At 40.3% G+C, this 18,984-nt stretch overlaps 1 protein-coding gene across 1 annotated transcript in view; it reads left to right on the top strand.

The window, feature by feature from the left end:
* Positions 1 to 2,612: 2,612 nt before the first annotated feature.
* The window catches only part of ARMC2 (armadillo repeat containing 2), a 100,634-nt gene continuing 84,262 nt past the window's right edge, over positions 2,613 to 18,984 (top strand). Inside the window, exon 1 of the mRNA XM_080389023.1 lies at positions 2,613 to 11,104. The gene's annotated coding sequence lies outside the window, so the exon portion shown is untranslated. The remainder of the gene's footprint in view (positions 11,105 to 18,984) is intronic.

Raw genomic sequence — 18,984 nt, 5'->3', positions numbered from 1 at the left:
CTGAATGTGACCCTAGGAGACTATAATCCCACACCCCTCCTTACTTTCAGTCGTACATATCTGTTTAAGAAAGGTCTGGAGAGAAAAAAGGCAAGTAGTGATGTCAACATTTCCTCATAGTCCTTTTTCTGTCCTAAACAACCATGGTGAGTGAACAAAATTAATGGTAGGTGAAATTTGCAGCCTCTGGGAAAGGAGCACACACTGCAGGGGAAGATGGATGGATGGTGCTGAAGTGGTGACATTGGCTCAAAAGGGATGTAGGGACAGCTGGCTGATAAACTGTGTGCAGTTCCATTGAAAAAGAAAAAAACAAAGCCCAACAAACCCCAAATTTTAGGATGCTTAAGGAAGGAGGATGCTGAATGATGAACAATAAAATGCTACTGTAAATGACACTCACTGGAGATTATGGTGTGTTGCAGCACCTTGGCTCCAGAGTTTCACAGGGTATACAAAGGTTGCTGCTAAGGCTGAGTAAACTGAGGCACAGAGAAACTAGGAGACACATGAGTAACTGAAGTTCAGACAAGGCAGAACTGGAAATCCCCTTCCAGTCTTGACACTGCTTCTTCCTGGCCAGTCTTTAGAAATCATTCCTGCTTCAGACTAGTGATACATGATACTGTATTTCTTTTCCCGCTAAGAACACATTTTGCAGAAGGGTCTGTAATACTGTGTAGGATTCAGCTGAATTCAGTCTGTAAGGTGAAGTCAGTTGCTGTCCTCTGCTTTAAAATAGCATTGATTAAAAATCCATTTTAAATGTTCTGGTCAGGATTAGGGAAGCAGTTTTGCACAGAACATTCCTCTTAAATAATTAGCAAGTGCTCTAAGCATTGCTGCGTATTTTATATTTCATCTGCCTGGAAGAAATGGACATTTCTGTTGCTACACATTAACTGCAACTTATTTTGTGGCACTTTTGACTGCTAGGAGAGAGACTTCATAGTTTATTTCTTTTATGTCCGATTATTCAAGGAATGGAGTTGGACAGAAGAAGGGCTTAACCACAACTTTTCTTTTACTCGCAGTCCCAGCAGACATTTGAATTTATAAAGAAAAAAATCTGCACAAGCTGAAAATGTGAGAAACAGCGAGTGGTTCAACAGTACATAGGATTGCAATGCTGGATCTTGTTTTCTTGGCTGGCACTGCCTACGATGGCTTGTTTATTTTACCTTTGACATAGCCTTATTCCACATTTCATTATAAATGTTTCTCAGGCAGAAAAAAAAAAAATCATCACTGCAGCTGCTGTTGCATTAATTAGTCTTAGGTACCAGTGGACACTAATTGTGTTTAAAATGAAGAATCTGGCACAAAAAGCTGTTCAGATTTAATCTTTTCCTCACAGAAATGGAGTTACAAATGATTCTTTTTATGGAATGAGGATAAGATCACCTTTTAATTCAGTTTTATGATCAAGTCTTGGTTCCTGAGGCTCTTTGAGCAGCAGGTTGTGTCAGACGCATGTCCCTGGCTCTGCTGCAGGCAATTCTGTACATCTCAGTGCTGTTAGCAGACTACACCAGCAGGCCTTGGAAAGAAACACAGAATGGTAACTGTCACATCTGTTTTCCTAGAAAGTTGTTTTGTCCTATCTTTGAGACAAACTTTGAATTCTAAGATGGTTTCGTATTTTTTGCACTGCAATTGGCAGTGCCATTTGTAGAGGAATAAAATGCGTCAATTTTCATGTGTGTTGGACCCAACAGCCCTCCTGGCAGTCTTTAGCTTTGGAGCCTTTAGTATGCCAAAAAATGCAGATGTGGGCTCCTCAGCCTGAAGAAATTGCCCTAGGTTAGAGAGTGCAGACAAATGTTGATTAACCAAACATGCCTACAACACACAAAAGTTCTCTTAGAGTATAAGCTAACTTCCAAGTTTTATCCTCTGGTGTAGCACCAGTAGCCTAGATCTCTAAGCATTCCTCCGCTTAGTTTCACAGCCATTGCTTAGGTAGCCAATCCAGTTTGTTTTCTAAGCTATGTTATGCAGAAGGCACGCTGTCTCTGCATGGACTGGGGCTCAGTTGTGTATTTTGCCTACATCAGCTTCTTCCAGTGTTGCCTGGTTAGCGCTTGCAACAAGCATCTTGTGAAACCTTTAGAAAAATCTCTTCCAGCTTGCCTGAGACACACATGTAGGATGCTGGTGACCATCTGGGATGGTTGCAGTGGTACTCAGTGGTCTGTTAAAGGCCAGAGGCCAGTGAGGATTGCAGGGAAAAGTTCAAGAGCTTGCATAAAGCTAATTCTCCACTCTGGCAATCAAACTGTGGAAGTGCGTGTTTTCTTGCAGCCCTGTTGAGGCTTGCAAAAGCTCTTCCATCTCCAAAAGATTACTGTGACTGATACCAATGAAAGTAACACGCAGAAACATTTTTAACGTCTATGCCACTCATTTGCCATTGGAGTATATTGAGCTTTGGTGTGCTGAATTGCAGGGAGCGGAACAGACCAGACCAATCTTGTCTATGAAGACTGGAGAGGGTATTTACCATCACTAAGATTTAGAGGATTTTTTTAATGTTATTGATCAATATTTCTAAAATAGTGTTGAACCGTAGCTTTCCTGTTGTGGTAAAGCTGTATGACTAGTGTTTTGTTGGTTGGTTTTGGTTTTTGGGGTTTTTTTTTGTTGTTGTTAGCACCTTGGGACCACGTGTCAAAAGGCAGGAGATGCCAAATAAGGCTATAAAAATGTTTTCAAAGTGGCACAAGGAGGAATTTTATATAGTATTTCCTAGGTACAGTGTTCCTAAGGCAGTATAAAATTTTATTCTTTCATTGAACTTTGCTAGATATATATACATAGATAAGTCTGCTTGTTAAATATTGGCCTGTTTGGGCAACTTCTTTTGGATATGGGACAAAGTATAGTGTGATGTGATAGCGTGTCAGTAGGTAATATTGATATCAGCATAATTTTCCATGAAGGGCTGGGAACTTGAGAGGAATGTCCTTTTACAACGCCATATAAGGAAGGGGAAAGGTTGTCAGCTGAGTTTCCCAGTATGTGGATTATTTTTGTTTTTAAAAGTTAGCTCTCACATTTCAGTGTTGTCTTCCTTCACATTTCAGTGTTGTCTTCCTTCTCCCCACAATCCTGAAGAACAGCTTATTCAATAGCTAGCATAAAATCTGAGTTCGGAGATTACTATTACAATAAATATGAGTGTGACATTTAGTATAAATTCTCGCCTAAAATACCTGCAATAAAGCCTAGATCCTATAGGTATGCACATGTATGTATTGGTACTAGAGTATAATCTAGGTAGGGTTTAAGCACCATGTTCCAAAAAAGCAAATCCATGAAAACCACTCATCACCTCTTCATCATCTGAGCATATGCAGACACCTACCATATTTGTGACACTGTTTTAATCCTATGTGGAGTGGCTTCATGAAGACAGGTACATCTTTAGCATACATGGAGCTTACTGAGCTCAGAACAGCTACTTCCAGTCAAGAATGCAAACCAGCAGAGATTGTTTTGTCCACCTCTTGCCTAATGGTCAGCCATTAGAGGACTTCCTGATGAAACCAGACTTTCAGTGCCCTCAGACAACTCCCACTTTCTTGTTGAGAGATCTCACTTTAGTGGCATGAGTGAAATCATGACACAGACTCTTCCATGATTTTCAGAGTTGATTTATATTCTCTGCCATGTTTGCAGGGGACTATTTTCCTTTCTATAACCACTTAAAATGCTATATTCCCCTGGTTTCTGTGGAATTCCTCGTTGGAGTAAGGAAAGGGATAATTTTAACACAGGAACTGAAATTGTCTGACTCCTGAGTAAATAGAAAGAGGAAAATGACTAGTGCTATTTCCTTAGGTCTTTAATTTCTGAGATAAAAAATTTACATCTTCGCTCTGTACATATACTTTCTACCTCAACTTCTTTTGCATCCTGTGAATAATTACTCTGTTAGAAGTTGTAAGTCATGCAGTGCTTTTCAATTTATACAATTCAGCATGCAGAAGCACATATCAAATTTATAGGCTGAAATGGAATCATCAACCATTCAGGAAGCAACACCTGCAAGAAGGAGCACTCACAGCTTCTTGTCCTGAGCAATACAGAATGCCAAGCAGCTACTGGGTTAACCTGTCCTAACACAGAGCGAAAGCCCATGCAATGAATCCAGCATTACTTATCTGTTTAAGAGCTGTGTCCCTGTGTCTGATTGGTGTTTTCTTCTGGTCTTATTTTTCCAAGGGAATCATAACTCATTTGCAGAAAAAATCCCTAGTCCATAATGAATACACATACCAGGATTTATAATAGTTAAAGGAGATGTGCTCATGAGACAGCAAAGCATGAAGTAATAGAAAGGATAAGAAGTACCTTTTCATGCTGTCTGATGAGAGCGATCACTTAGGGCAGAATATAATTTTAATTTCTAAGCTATCCAAATACCTGTATCAAAAAAGGAAAACAGAGAAAACAGGTATTTATGGGCACACTGGTGTCACAAATGCTTTGGTATCCTGCTTTTGTACTTTGAATTCAATATCTGATAGGTAATATACAGCACCAAAGTGCACAGTGTTTATAAAGACGTCATTAAAGAATGTGACAGTGTAGGCTGCAGGAGAAAAAAAAACAAACCAAGGACTGTTAAGCAGAAAGTGTGTCTGGTGGCAAGTCATCTGCTTCTCAGAAAAAGGGGTGAAACTGTATGGCATCCTCAAAAAAAAAAATGACAGCCAAGAAGTTGTGATCTGCTGCAGAGAGCTGAGGGTGCCTGTTACTCTTTAAATTAATTTAGGTATATGTAATTTACCAGTAAATCAGCTATGATAAGATGTTGGAGAGAGATAACCATGTTGAAGGTGTGGGTGGAAATAATATGTGCAGCAAAACAAGCTGGTTGGGTATGTGGAGAAGCATGCTGCTGGAAAATCTTGTGAGATACTCCATACTAGCTGCAGTATCATATATAAATGTGTGTCACATGCTGTTGATCAGGCAGAATTCAAATGCTTAAGAGACTGAGCTGTGGCAGAGTCTCTGGCTTTGTGTGACTGCCAACAGTCCAGTGTGGAACACTTTGTATCATCTTAACTTTTACTTCTTGCTTGTTATGATTATGTGGTGCTGTTTCATGGCAATTTTGAGATGATTTGAAGGACTCTGGGGAAGGGAGTCTGAATGGTATGGCATACAGTACTGGAATGGACACAGCAACAGCTGGAAGATGCAAGATAATTCACAGGGGAGAAGAAGAGCAGAGGGTAACAGAAGGAAGCAGAAGTAAACAAGCATGGAACAGAGGTATATGATTATGGTATAGTTTAAGACCCTACCTAGGGATGCTAGGACCTGTGGGATGCTGTTTGCTTAGCATGGCAGACCTGCTTACCTGACTATTTTATCTGTAGTATCCTAGAATACAAGAATGCTGGTTTTGGCTGTGCAAGCTGTACAGCAACATGGAGACAAGAAGTAAAGTCAGTTCAGCTGCTGGGATCTGCAGATGCTGATGCCTGTGGTCCCTCATAATCTGGTACATGGCTGGCAGGAGGGGAGGAAACTTGGTAAAGGAGAGTCACAGTACAATTGGTTCTGTGGTTCAGACACCTATAGCTGTCAAACAATAGTGTTTCTTGTTTGGGAGTTAGCTTGAGTTAAAGCTGTTCAGACCTACTTGCCTGGGGCAAGCCTCCAGGCTGGAGTGCTGTTAGGAATTTGCAGCTTAAAGCTCCTTGGCAGTATTTACTATTTTTCAGCTTTTGTGGCAGCAGAGCGGGTTCCTGGGAGTGGGGAGAGAAATCTCAGAGGGTATTTGTGAGACACCTGGGAGATGCATGTAGGAATGGGGAGGCAATCTGGGAGAAGCCTGCAGGTTGTTGTGGGTCTGTGGCAGACCTGCCAAGGAGGAGGGGGGTGTCTCTTTCTCCCCAGGGGTGGCTCCTCGTCTTCTTGGAGTTTTCAGCTTGTTTCCAAAGCCCACAACTATCTCCTTCCCACCTTATAACTGTCTTCCTCTATCAACTCAATTCTGTCTAGAAAAAACCCTGCTCATGGCTTTGCTGTAGCCTATAATTATTCTCTGCTGAAAAGAAGAGGGTGTTGGTGTGACTCCTGTTACAAAGCAAACAGGGGGACAGAAGGTGGATGAGGATTTTTTAGTCCAGAACAGCAGGTTCTGTCTTGGAAGGCATAGGCAAAGTGCCTTGCAATCTTCAGCTGCCCCTACCTTGTCTTGGCCTGCTGAGCTGATGTCACTCAAGTAGTCACACTGGTGTCAGAGGCCCACAGCTTGACCTTCATTATGTTGTTATGTAGTTGCTAGGGATGTAACTTTTGTTAGGTAAAGCAGGATCAGGCAAGTGTTATGAAGAAAACATAATAACATAATTGGTAGAAGTAGCAGAGCTAACCTAATAGAAGAATACTTGCCCAGCAGCTCGCTACACCTGTCATCAAGGAATACTTTAGAGCAGGTCACCAGCCGGTAAAGAACAGCCAACCTGTATGGTGCTCTCCACCTCTTAAAACTCATCTACCTCAGCCTGAAGGGCACTAACACAGCCCTACCTTCAGGGACACCTGACCGTGGAGGACCTTCAGAAACATCTGGGACCAAGCTTGCATAGCTGGAACCACCACACTTAACGCTAGTTGTCCTGACTACTGACAGCTGCTGATCCTGTCAGCAAAGGGGAAGTAGAGGTAACCACTCATCTGTAACTTTGTAGCATTCTTTGCATTATTTATCACTCTTTCACAGAGGTATTGGATATCCACACTCCTTTGCACATATCCAATTATTGCATAATAATTAGTGCATGCATTTAGCCCATCCTGACCTAAATCACAAGCTGCTGAAGTCTCTTGAGTCAGTTCAAGCCTGCCTTGTAGGTTTCTAAACCAGAATCAATTAATGGTGGGTATTTCCTGCACACTCTTGCCAAGCTTCTCTCCCAGTTTCTGCCCTTTCCCTTCAAAGTCTGGTTCCCAGTGCACTGATAGTCAGGCAGGGGTGACTGTTGGATACATCAGGATCATAGCTCAGTGGGAAGAGACCTGATGGACACAGTAGCTTCGTCTCTATACCTTTGAGTGTATGTAGAAGTTATAGGTATGTAGCTTTGTGACTAGCTTAAATAAGCAACCGAATTAATGCTGATTGAATGTGCGTGGATGGAATAGAACATTTTCCTCTTAATTCTGATCTGTTTTCTATCCAAACTAATATCTTGACCAGTTGACCTATCCACCTCATTGATGACATCCTTTGTCTCCAAGCATATATGAAACACACCTCTATGTGTTTTGTGCAAGCTATCCTGACTTCTAATCATCTCTTCATTCAGATGTTGCCTTTGGTCTCCTCAGGGTCTTCGTATCCATGCAGTGTGTAAAACTGGCTGATTTTCCCCCTAAGTTATCCCTAAAATAGCTCAGTGGTTTTGGACAATTGAAACTTACCCAGACTTTCTTCATCTCATAGCTTTATTAATGACATTTCAATTTCAGTGGTCTGAGAAGCCCTTTGTTCTCTCTGCTGGTTTTCAAAGAAGCTGGTTCCTGTCTTTGCTCAGCCAATGCTTCCATACTGCTTTGCCTACTTAGGTTTCAACTCACGCTTCAAAATGCTTTCTTCCTCACTAGGCTTGAAGTCAGAGTAGTCCTTTACAAACATGTACAGTAGGCCGTGTTAAATATTATGCTTCTTCCAGTCACTCTCCAAAACTGTCATGATAGGCACCAAACATGACCAGAATCTAGCTGGAGACATTCTGGGATTTATACTCAGCATTGTAGCCACTCCTTCATAAATACCATCTCTCTCTCTGCATCCACCTCTCTTATTCCTAGTAATTAGATTGCGAAATCTTTGTGACCAAGAATGTTGTCATTTTGCTCTGTAGTTAGAGTAACATCTAATACAACTGGCTTATCATTCATGACTGGAATTCCTAGGTATTACAGAAATACAGTGTTTTTTTATTTTATTAATGTATTCAATTAAAAATAGCATGTGATTTTAGGGAGTATTTGTGAGATGTTTGTGGAATTTTCCTGAGAGAAAATATGAACTGTCAGTGAGTCAGGATTCTATCCACAAAACGTTTTCTCTATCGCTCAAATTGCCATGGAGTCCTTCTTACCTTGTTTGTAAAACCCATATTCAGCACTTTTAGCTTTTATCTGGACCATAAACTGGATCAACTTTCACTGCAGGAATGCTGTGATATTAGGACAGAACAGTTTCAAACCCTCAGTAACTGTGTATTCTTTTAGATACTTAAAAGTAATAGATTTTCTAAGCTGTATAATCTCACCAGATTCTTAATGGACACTGTCTGTACCATCACAAAAGCCTAAGTATGCCCTCCCCCTCCCAAACAATTCAAGACTTTTTGGAAGCATAACTGTTGAACGTCATTTTTACAATTAAAAAAAATTAACAATGTATTTGAAAATGAAAGAGCATCAACAAAACTAAGAAAGAAGATTGTGGAACTTTCCTCCTTGGGAATACTTGAAAATCGCAGACCTGATGGAAATTTGAAATATGAGCAATGTTTGCCCTTTGTTCCCTCAGCTCAGGAACACTGCTCTTCCTGCACTAGGAACAAAAATCAAAATATAGATCTCTGAATGTACTGTAGGAATAACAGGGCAGGATACAGAAAGTAAATATTTACTTCTGACCAAGTCCCACTCTGTTTAGTGCTTTCCTGTATTAGGATGTTTGCTAGCCGTAGATCTAATGATAAAAACAAGCTTTCTTATCAACCTTCTTTCTACTGAACTATGGCTTTCCAGTATCCTGCGAGCCCACAGGTCACAGCCCAAGTTCTAGTTGTGCTGCATCAGGGGCCTGGCTTATATTAACATCCCTAATAGATGAGAAACTTGCTCAGTGTGTAGAGGAACCTGAGACTCCATTAAAGCTTTATTGCATGTTACTACACATTTGAGATGATCTGCAGCACTCCATCATCTGCATGAGGTCTACTACATTCCACCTGTGTGTGGGCTTGTTTTGCCAATGAAAACCCCTTTTATTTTTGTGTACCCCCATTATCGTCCATCAAAGAAATTTTGTTAGTTTACTTAAGTGTTCCCTCTCTGCAGGAATCACTCACACTTCTATGTACATAATTTAAAAGTATAAATGTTTGCATACATGTATTTAAAAGGGTAAGTTTACACACCTATAAGAAGAGTAGATGAGAGATGAACTGATATTTACAGAGTCCTAGGCCAGTGATCAAAATGCAGAGCTCCTGTGCCAGAAGGTGGGAAGCATTTCTTTTCGTAACTGAAATCACAGGAACATAAAGTAGAATGAGACTTCTGCTTGAATGCTTATTCTCTGTATCCATACGAGCCCTGAAAGCTCTGCTAAGGTGAATTTCAGTTCTCATTATGGATGTGAGGAAGATGCAAAGAAAAAAAATTCCCATTCAAAATGTCTCATCTGATCCTGCTTGAACTGGCAGTTGAATGGGCAGAGTTCCCACTTTTCTCAGCTGTTGGGTAAGAATATTTATTTTGTACCCATGATAGCAAAGGGCGACATTCTCTATATGTGTTGTTGCTGGTCAGAGAGGCTTCCCACACTTGGAGACCATCACTCCATCTCCTTTCTCAACAGTATCATTAAATCTTATGCTTGCATGGGTTTCTGTGGAAATCCCTCCTGCATATAAATGAGTTACTCAACTATCATGACAGCAAACTGCCTCAAGCTGAAGTCTCAGGATGTAGCTTCACAACTAGCCTAGGCTGCTCTCAGTCTGTGTTGCTGTATCCTTCCCCTGTGCGCTGCACCCGCCAGCAGCACAAGTGGACCTACGGTTACATACTCGCCGATCAGCCACCTGATTTGGCAAAACCAGCTGCTTTTGGAGAGGGGATAGGTTTTGTTCTCTGCTTAGGCAGGTCCCTTCCCTGACTGCACAGCCCCATGAGAGCGAGTACCAACACACAGCAAGGGGGCAGGACCTAAGGATGTGTGTCGTGTGGGGCAGGGCATAAGGTTGTCCGTAACATTAGCAGCAATGCGGTTGACTTAAGCTGGTAAAACCTGACATTTAAAAAGGTATTAAAGCACACTGATAAAAATGAAATGTGCAAATTGCCAGGACTTGACAGTATCTATTCTTGAATTCCAGCATAGCTAAAATATGAAATTGCTGTGTTGCTTTATGTGGTGTGCCACTTGAATTGGCCTGAGTAACAACAGAATCAAAGGTGGAGGGTTTGGGATCTTTTTGAGGCTCTGCCATGTGTTTGGTAAGCACAAGCCAGTAAGTCTGATTTCTGTACCAAGAAAATAAAGTAAAATTGTAACTAGAACTAGTGTATAAAGTAAGTAGACAGATAAGAAGAGTCAATATGGCTTTGTCAGAGGGAAGCTGTACTTCAAAAATCTAAAAGAGTCCTTTATGATGAGTATATGAAAGTGAATAAGGACCTGAGAGGGATCAAGTAACATTTCCAAAATACTTTTGACCAGGTCCCTCAGTAAAGACTCATAAAAAAATTGAATTTCTGATAAGGTAAGAGAATCTTCTGTGGGTCAGTAAGTGTTTAAAAGCTATGTGGCAGTGGATAATTTTTATTATTTTTTTTTTTCACAACAGAGATTTGTTACAATTTCATTGGTGCTTGCCTTTTATTACTAAGTGATGTTGCAAAGGGGAAGTATACAGTGATGAGGTTTACTGATGATACTAAGTTTTTTAGGATACTAAAGTCAAAAGCCAGTTGTAAAGTGTTGCAGAAGGACACCATGAATAGCTGAATAAGAGCTGACAAAATTAGGTTAATTTAAGAAAATGCTAATTTTTCAATACAAACTAATGGTTTCTAAATAATATTACTGCCATGCAAGAAATAGGCCAAGGAATCATTTTGTCCAGTTTGATTAAAATAGTCACAGTTGAAAGGCAAACCCTGATGAAAGAAACTGAGAATAAATGGAAAACATTGGTGTAGCACTCTATCTCATATTTCTCTAGGTTACAAGGAAGAAAGAGCAAGAAGAATGATCAAAGGTGGGGAACTTTTCCATATGAGGAGATAATACATGAAAAGTAAACAGATGAAGATTTTTCTGTTTCAAGAAAAGGTAACTGAGGGGATACTATGAAATAAATGAAAATGGTTGACTGGTGTCAGGGCAGATAGGGAGCGATCATGTATGGCTTCTCACAATAAGAGCACTGAATGGGAATCTATAAAATTATCATTTGGCAGGTTCAAAACACAAGGAATTAATTTTTCCCATAATGTAGAATTGAATTTATAATACACATACTGTTGTAACAAAAATGGGAATAAATGGGAATGGGTTAAAAAAGGAGTCGGAGCGATCTGAGAGACAGGCCTATTGAAGACTATTATACAAAGAAATCTCCAGCTTAGAATTATTGGGAGCTACAGGATATGCCCTGGAAAGAATCAATTTAGATATCTAATGAGCATTTCATAAGCACCCACAATTGGCCACTGTGGGGAAGTGGGAACCAAGCTACACAGACCTTTGGTCTGCTCAAGTACAGACATTTTAACTTCTACTTTCTGAACAGAATAAATGATTTTAATGAGGCTTCTAATATTAGCCATGTAATGTGAGGTTAGCACAGGTAAAGGATATGTCAGATATTACATTTAGCTTCATATTGCCTTGATAGTAGCAATGAAATAGCCAAAAGGCATTATTGGGCATCATTCAAATGGCACTGGTCATATGCCGTGAATGCAACAAGTCTATATTTAAGACCAGAGCTCTTTTTCCTGGTAAACACCATGCCATATGTTTTTATCAAGCACTAATTTTGGGGAGAATTAGTCTTTATAAAGTTACTACGTTGGAGTGGCCTGGTTATGTCAAAGTATAGAATTGGGAGCTTCTTCATTTATACAAATATTGCTGAACATTTAATTTCAGATACTCAATCTGGTGGATAATAAAAAATGACTACCCACCAAACTTGTAGTATTAAATGGAGACTGTATTTTTGGCAGCTCATCGGAGAGGGATTAATATTGCTGGAACTGCTTTGTTTCTCAGCAATGCCTCCTTGAAAACAGCTTCCTCTGAACACATATTTCTATTTTATTGAGAAAAGGAAATACAGTATTAGCAATCAATGTTTTTAAAGGGTAATTTAAAGAAATCTAATCTTGGCAGATGCTGAAATATTTTCAATTTATAACAAATACTATTTCTGTCATCCAGTCGGCCTTCTAAAATTAGACCATTACTCCTTGATAAGTTAATTACAAAACAGAAGGAGACTCAACCAATCCAAAAAAAGCATATTAATGAAAGTATAGAGCACAAGTCTAAAAGCTGCTCTTACTGATTTATTGGTGAAATTTTACTTTTTATAAGAAAAACCTTGTCTCCAATGTCTTAAATCATAGGAAAAAATGCTCAGTTTTTCACCCAATCACAACTAATTTTTTACATTGGCACACTGATGGACTATTGTTTTTCTTTGCTACCATCCATTATAAAAAGTGACACCATCATAATTGAAATTATTTAAAATATGGCACATTTAGACAATTCTTTACTTCAGTATAAAGATGACTACATAAGAAATGCTGCTACTGGGAATTGCTGGGGTGAGCTACCGAAATGGTATTACTGCTCGGGCCATATTCCTCTGGGGGTAGGAAATGAAAAATATCAGAAATTCTTTTGAAATGCAGAAAGGTAGGAGAAATGGAAAGAACACTTTTTGTTCTGTCTGAGGCCTGGTCATCTTTAGTCAAATCTTCATGCTACAGGGTAGATACCCAGTATCAAATGCTGCAGAAGTTTCACACTGCACAGGCACTTAGCCTCTATGCAGACACAGAAAACACGGAATATGTTGCAACCATGGGCTGAAATGTCTCCAGGTCCATCAGCTGAATCGTGGCCTCATTGAAATCCCTTGCAAATCTTTCAGCCCAGTGATGTCATAATTTCACCCCAAGGATTTTGAGTAAAAACAAGCAAAACTCACAAAAAAAACCCCAAAACAACAAAAAACCCACCAGGTGATTAGTTTCTTAATAACAGCCCATGGATGTCTCTTAACTGTATGGATCTCTAAGCCGGATGGCTGCATTTTGTGTTTCTTACAGTAAGAACCAGGCAAAGTGCCCAGTGGGAATCCTTCCTGGGTAGTGCTGGGGTCGCTGTCAAAAGTCACGGCAGGTATCAGTCTAACAAATTAATGGCATGAATAGTGGCAAGCCAGAATCCAGACTAAATACTCTGCCCCTGATTAGTTTACCAGTATAGAAATTGTCCCACAGAGCCAACTGGTTTGGCAATCTCTTTGGGAACCTGTCACTTAGTGGTGTGTGCTGACTGATAACAAAAATACTATTTAGCCTCAAACAACTGGAATAAAATATAATGGAAGACAAAAAGGTTTTAAACCTTAACAAAAATATCAATACATATCTTCCTTACCCCAAAATGTTGCTCTCCTAAAATGGACAGGCGGGTTTAGCCTTTTCAGATACTGTACAGTTTCATAGAAACAATACCCTCCATATCCCAGATTTGTTATCTCTGCCATTTTTTTTGCAGTCCCACAGCAGCTGGCACACACAACAGAAGATGATAATATCTCCGTACAGCTATTAAATTGCATACATAGTCCCGTAACAGTCCCCTAACAATTAATGGGGAATGATCTTAGCTCAAGTCAGTGTTTCATTTTCCTGCCTGTATTTCAGCAAAATGTGTTCCAGCCCAAAACATTAATTTCTGAGTGCTGCCATACTATGCATCTTTCCCCCTTGACTGTAGCCAGAACTAGAACATCATCTACATCAGGATGCTGATTTTTCTTTCAACGCTTGCCATGGGTCAGCCAAGAGATGGTCGGAATTTCACGTAGACAAGGTTGTGTGACCCAAATAAGTGCAAGCCAAGGGCAGCTGCACCTGCATTGGTTGCGTTATGGAGAGGAGGGGAGGGGAGAGGGGAGGGGAGGGGAGAGGGTAGAACATTTCAGTTGGAAGGGACCTACAATGATCATCTAGTCCCACTGCCTGACCAGTTCAGGGCTGACCAGAAGTTAAAGCATGTTGTCAAGGGCATTGTCAAAATGCCTCTTAAGCACTGACAGGCTTGGGGTCTCAATCACCTCTCTAGGAAGCCTGTTCCAGTGTTTGACCACCTTTTTGGTAAAGAAATGTCCAGTCTAAACCTCCCCTGATGCAGATTTGAGCCATTCCCATGTGTCCTGCCACTGGATACCAGGGAGCTCAGCACCTCCCTCTCCACTTCCCCTCCTCAGGAAGCTGTAGAGAGCAGTGAGGTCACCCCTCAGCCTCCTTTCCTGGGAACTAGACAAACCCAAAGCAGTTAGCCGCTCCTCATAGGACATGCCTTCCAGCTTTGTTGTCCTCCTCTGGGTGCATTCAAGGACCTTCACATCCTTCTTAAATTGCGGGGCCCAGAACTCCACACAGTACTCAAGGTGAGGCCACCCCAGCGCTGAATACGGTGGGCTAACGGCCTCTTTTGACTGGCTGGTTATACTGGGTTTGATGCACCCCAGGACGGGGTTTGCTCTTGGCTGCCAGGGCAATCGCTGCCTCACATCGAGCCCACTGCCAACCAGCACCCAGATCCCTTTCTGCAGGGCTGCTCTCCAGTCACTCCTCTCCCAATTTATACTTGTTCCCGACATTACTCCATACTTGGTGTCAAATCCAACATTTTGACTTGATAAATTTCATCCTATTAATCACAGCCCAGTGCTCCAATCTATCTAGATGCCTCTGCAAGGCCTCCTGCCCCTCAAGAGTCAACAGCACCTCCCAGTTTGGTATCATCAGCAAACTTGCTAATGGCACATTCAACTCCTGCATCCAAACCATTGTTAAATACATTGAACAGAACTGGCCCTAGAATTGAACCCTGAGGAACATTGCTGGTGACCATTCACCACCCAAACGTAGCCCCATTAAGTACAACCCTTTGACTGGAGCTGGTGATGTCCAACACCAGGCAAAATCGTAAGACATTTTAAGGAAAAAATGTTTGCAGACAATTTCTATAGTTCAAATACAGAAAAAAAAGAGCACAGGATACAGTGAAAAAACCCCAACATTCAGTATACTGTCCAGTGGTAATTTTAAGAACCCAGAAATTAAAAAAAAAACAGGTCATTTTTTAATTACATGTGAAGTCCCCTTTATGCAAGTTTTCCATATTACTCCTCACATCAGTACTATCTTAGAAACAACAACCACCTATAAACTGCAAAATTGCAATATTGTTCACCTTCCTAAATGTGAAGTAAAACTGAGGCAGACACTATGCCTGAGGCTGAACGCTGCCCCCCACTTTTGATGAACAGCAATACAGGTGCCACTGTAAAGTTTGTAACTTTATACCGTTAAATGAGAATAAGCAAGGGAAGCAATGTATCCATTATAAGGAAGTATATGAATGCAGTGTCCAGCATCATGTCCAGATGTTTAGCCACATCTCAATGGACACTGTAATGGGACATCTAAGAGTAATCAATCTGGCCATTTCTTTAAAAGTTGCCCAGCAGCTGAACATCTTTTCCTGTGTACTTCTGCAGTTGTGCAAGTAATTAAGTAGCATATCCCAGGTGAACCCAAGGAGCCCTTAAAATTAAACCCCTGAGCCTCACAATATTGTAATTAGCTGTCTTACTAGTTTTTTTTAGTTTATTGCATCTGTCCTGTGTGCTAGGGAAGACAACCCATAACTTGACACAAAATATTTAGAATGCTTTATTACTAAGATGAGGGCTTATTTTCATTTTCCCAGACTACATACTCATTCTTTTCTTTGCTTTTTGTGGCAGTGAGAGACAAAGTAATGATGTTCACCCCTTCTGTTTAGAGGGAAAACCTGTCTGGTGATGTTTGGTTTATCTTCACCTTACAAAGTGACACAGTCTAAGTACCCTGAAGGACAGGCATGTTAGCTCTGCAGTTCTGATCTGGGCTTGTTCCAGGTTAAACCATTCTTCAAACACCACTAACTACCACTGTGGAAGAGTTTGCATTTTAATATAAATGAAATCACTTTCTTTAAGTGCAAACATCTAATCTTCACAGAGGAAAAATGGAAGTCAGGAGTTCTATATGAAAAATAAATATAAGCTGCACTGAAAATTGGACTTTGGATCTTTATTCATTAGTTCACGTTAACATGCATGGGGGAAGTGACTGTGTGACAGCAGAGTTCTGAGCCAATTTCTGTCACTTGCTTGTGACTTTTCAGCAGGAGTTTCTTGAGTTACTCCATGGTGGAGCAATGTGCAAGGTCAAGTGGGGAGTGTCACCAAAGATCTGTGTTAGGGACTGTGTTTGGCCCGGGAGAATGTAGTCTCCCAAGCTAAGTCTATTATCAGGGACTGCATTTGACTCCTGTGATATTTCTCATATTTATTAATACACTAGCTCAAAAGGTCAAGTGACTTGCATGGGATTTGAGGAAAAATGTGTCACTAGAGAAAATATGAAAATATAAATGTACAAAGGCTTAAGAAGTAGAAGAATATTTAAAAATCATTAGAAGACACAATAAACAGGAAGATTTTATATCTGATTTTATGATCTGGGGGATGAATTCATGATTCTTGAATGTCAGCAATATGATGGATGGACAATAGAAAAAGTGGTGGAGGAATCTTCCAAGATACTGATTATTTGAAGAGCTGTTGCCACATGTTTAAAACATGAGATGGTTTTAAACATCTTTTTTTAAAAAAAATTAATTTAAACAACTTTTAATTAACTTTTAAAATTAACTTTAATTTAATTAAATTAATTAAATTTAAAAATTTAATTTCAACAACTTTAAATAATTAAAAAATGTAAACAACTTTCGTCTGTTGCTTAAAAAACAATAAAATTATATCCAGTGAAGGCAAGAAGAAGAATCCATGCAGTATTGTAGGCTACGATCTTCCTGGCTGTTACCTCACTTTAGTCAGTTGTAATTGTACCAACCAATAACTTGACCCCTGTTGTTGCCAAGTAGATCCACAAAAAACAGATCCACAAAAACAGATCCTCATCTGTTCATGCAGCACAGAATTCCTCTTCCACAAGGGCCTCAGGATCTGCTTCCATGCTGGTGCCTCATCAATCAATTAAATATGTTTAATTTTATTTAAAAAATGAAACCAAATTTTACATGAAACATGGTAGGATTCTGCTGACTACAGTTTGTTGTGGGATGATTAACAATGGCCAGGCCTGAAATACTGTTTTGCTAGTGCTTGTTCAGAGTAGTTAAATGCTGGAACAAAAAGTAAGGTAGTTCAGCCAGCTTCCAGCTGCTACGAAGCATACATATAACAGCAGTAAGATCCAATAGTAATAAAGAAAAGAGTGAGCTGAAGCACTAGACTGAGTGTGAGAACTCTTCGGGAAAAAATTTCACACTTGCCCCGACTCCAACTTTGTGCAAGTGCCAGGTTCCTTCCTAGCTGGGGGAAGTCTTTTGCAGCAAGAATTATTTGTTCCATCCCTGAGTATCCGGTAAAGGGCTTCACACAGGCTTTTTGATGGAAACATGGGGTAGAAATCATGATAACTTGCACAGTGAAGTGTGTGTGTGTGGGAATGGCTCTGCTACCTGCATCGTCTGCCATAACCCAGAAGATCTCCATCTGTCAGTCTTTGAACTTCATGGCTCAAAAATTCCTTTTTCATTAGGTAGCCAGTAGTCAAATTTCCAAGGGAAGGGCACAGCTGCTTCAGAAGTGAAGTCTACCACTTCTTCATAAATGTCTTTCCTTTCATATCCCCTGGCATAAGGCAATATGTGAGAAGCTTCCAACAATTGTCTTATAAAAATCATAAAATCAGAAAATTTGCTTTAAGTGACCAATACCTTCTTATTTTTCAATTTGAATGCATTCTCTGCAGTTCGGCTTCATTTGTTTTGTTCATCTATTGCCTGCAGACTGTTAACACACTGGATTCCAGTCATGGCCAGGTCTTCATAATGTGAGATGATGGATAAACACGCTAGCAAAGAGATGCTCCACCCCAGAGACAACCTAGAATTGCTGTTGAACACAATCCTAAAGATTACGAGATAAACAAGGAGGTAGGAGGGTTATTGATCAGTGCACTGCGTTACCAGAAAACATGACAGGCTGTCTTTACCTTAGCAGTAAGCTATCTTTTGTTACATATTTGTAGTCTTAGGGTTGCAGCTGTACAATAAGAGACCCTTATTTGCTTCTCACATTTATTAATAGCATGTTGTTCCATTTGTATCACAGCTGGAGACCATTAGCAAGTATTTGGGAGCCTACTGAATAGAACTTGCTGTGTTTCTCCCTTGTGTGGGCTTGCTCCAGGAGCAGCGAGTGGAGAGCTGAAAGGTAGAAAAGAATTGTCTCAAAAAGCAGTGTGATAAAAGAAGAGAGCTAAAAGAAACACCAGGGTTTTTAAACCTTTCTCACCTAGCAATGCTGTCTCTTGTGCCTTCGGTTTCATCTGCTTCTCAAAATCTATGCTACCAAAGATGCCTACCTTTCAAAATAACCCTGGCTTTGGAATGAAGGTGTCAGCAGCTGCAAGACTCTGTAGGGTGTGATTATCTTATTTCCTCTCTGTCAACTGTGTTTAAACATAAGCCAAACCGGAAAGGTCATTTTTCTAGTGTGACCGTGGAGTACACTTAATGGTAGTCTTGTTACTGACTGACCTCCCACACCTACAGAGATTAAACTGGACAAATTTTCATTGCTTGAATCTGTTCCAAATCCTCTTAATGCGTGAAGGACTTGATCACTTTTAAACCAGTGATGTAGAGCAAACAAGACTCAGTCATTTGATGCCTAGGGGACTGCTTGATTTTTGCAATATAGAAACAGAAATTCATAACCACTGTGGGGATAGCAAAAGAAACTGTATCTGCTCAGATCTTTGTTGACAGTCTAAATCTGATTGCTTGGTATCGTCTGCCTGAGCCAGGCTGAGTGACACTGC

The sequence above is a fragment of the Falco punctatus genome (assembly GCF_963210335.1).
Source record: "Falco punctatus genome assembly, chromosome: 5".
Taxonomy (NCBI): Eukaryota; Metazoa; Chordata; class Aves; order Falconiformes; family Falconidae; genus Falco; species Falco punctatus.
The sequence above is the reverse complement of the archived record's forward strand: the minus strand, read 5'-3'. Positions and strand labels throughout refer to the sequence as shown.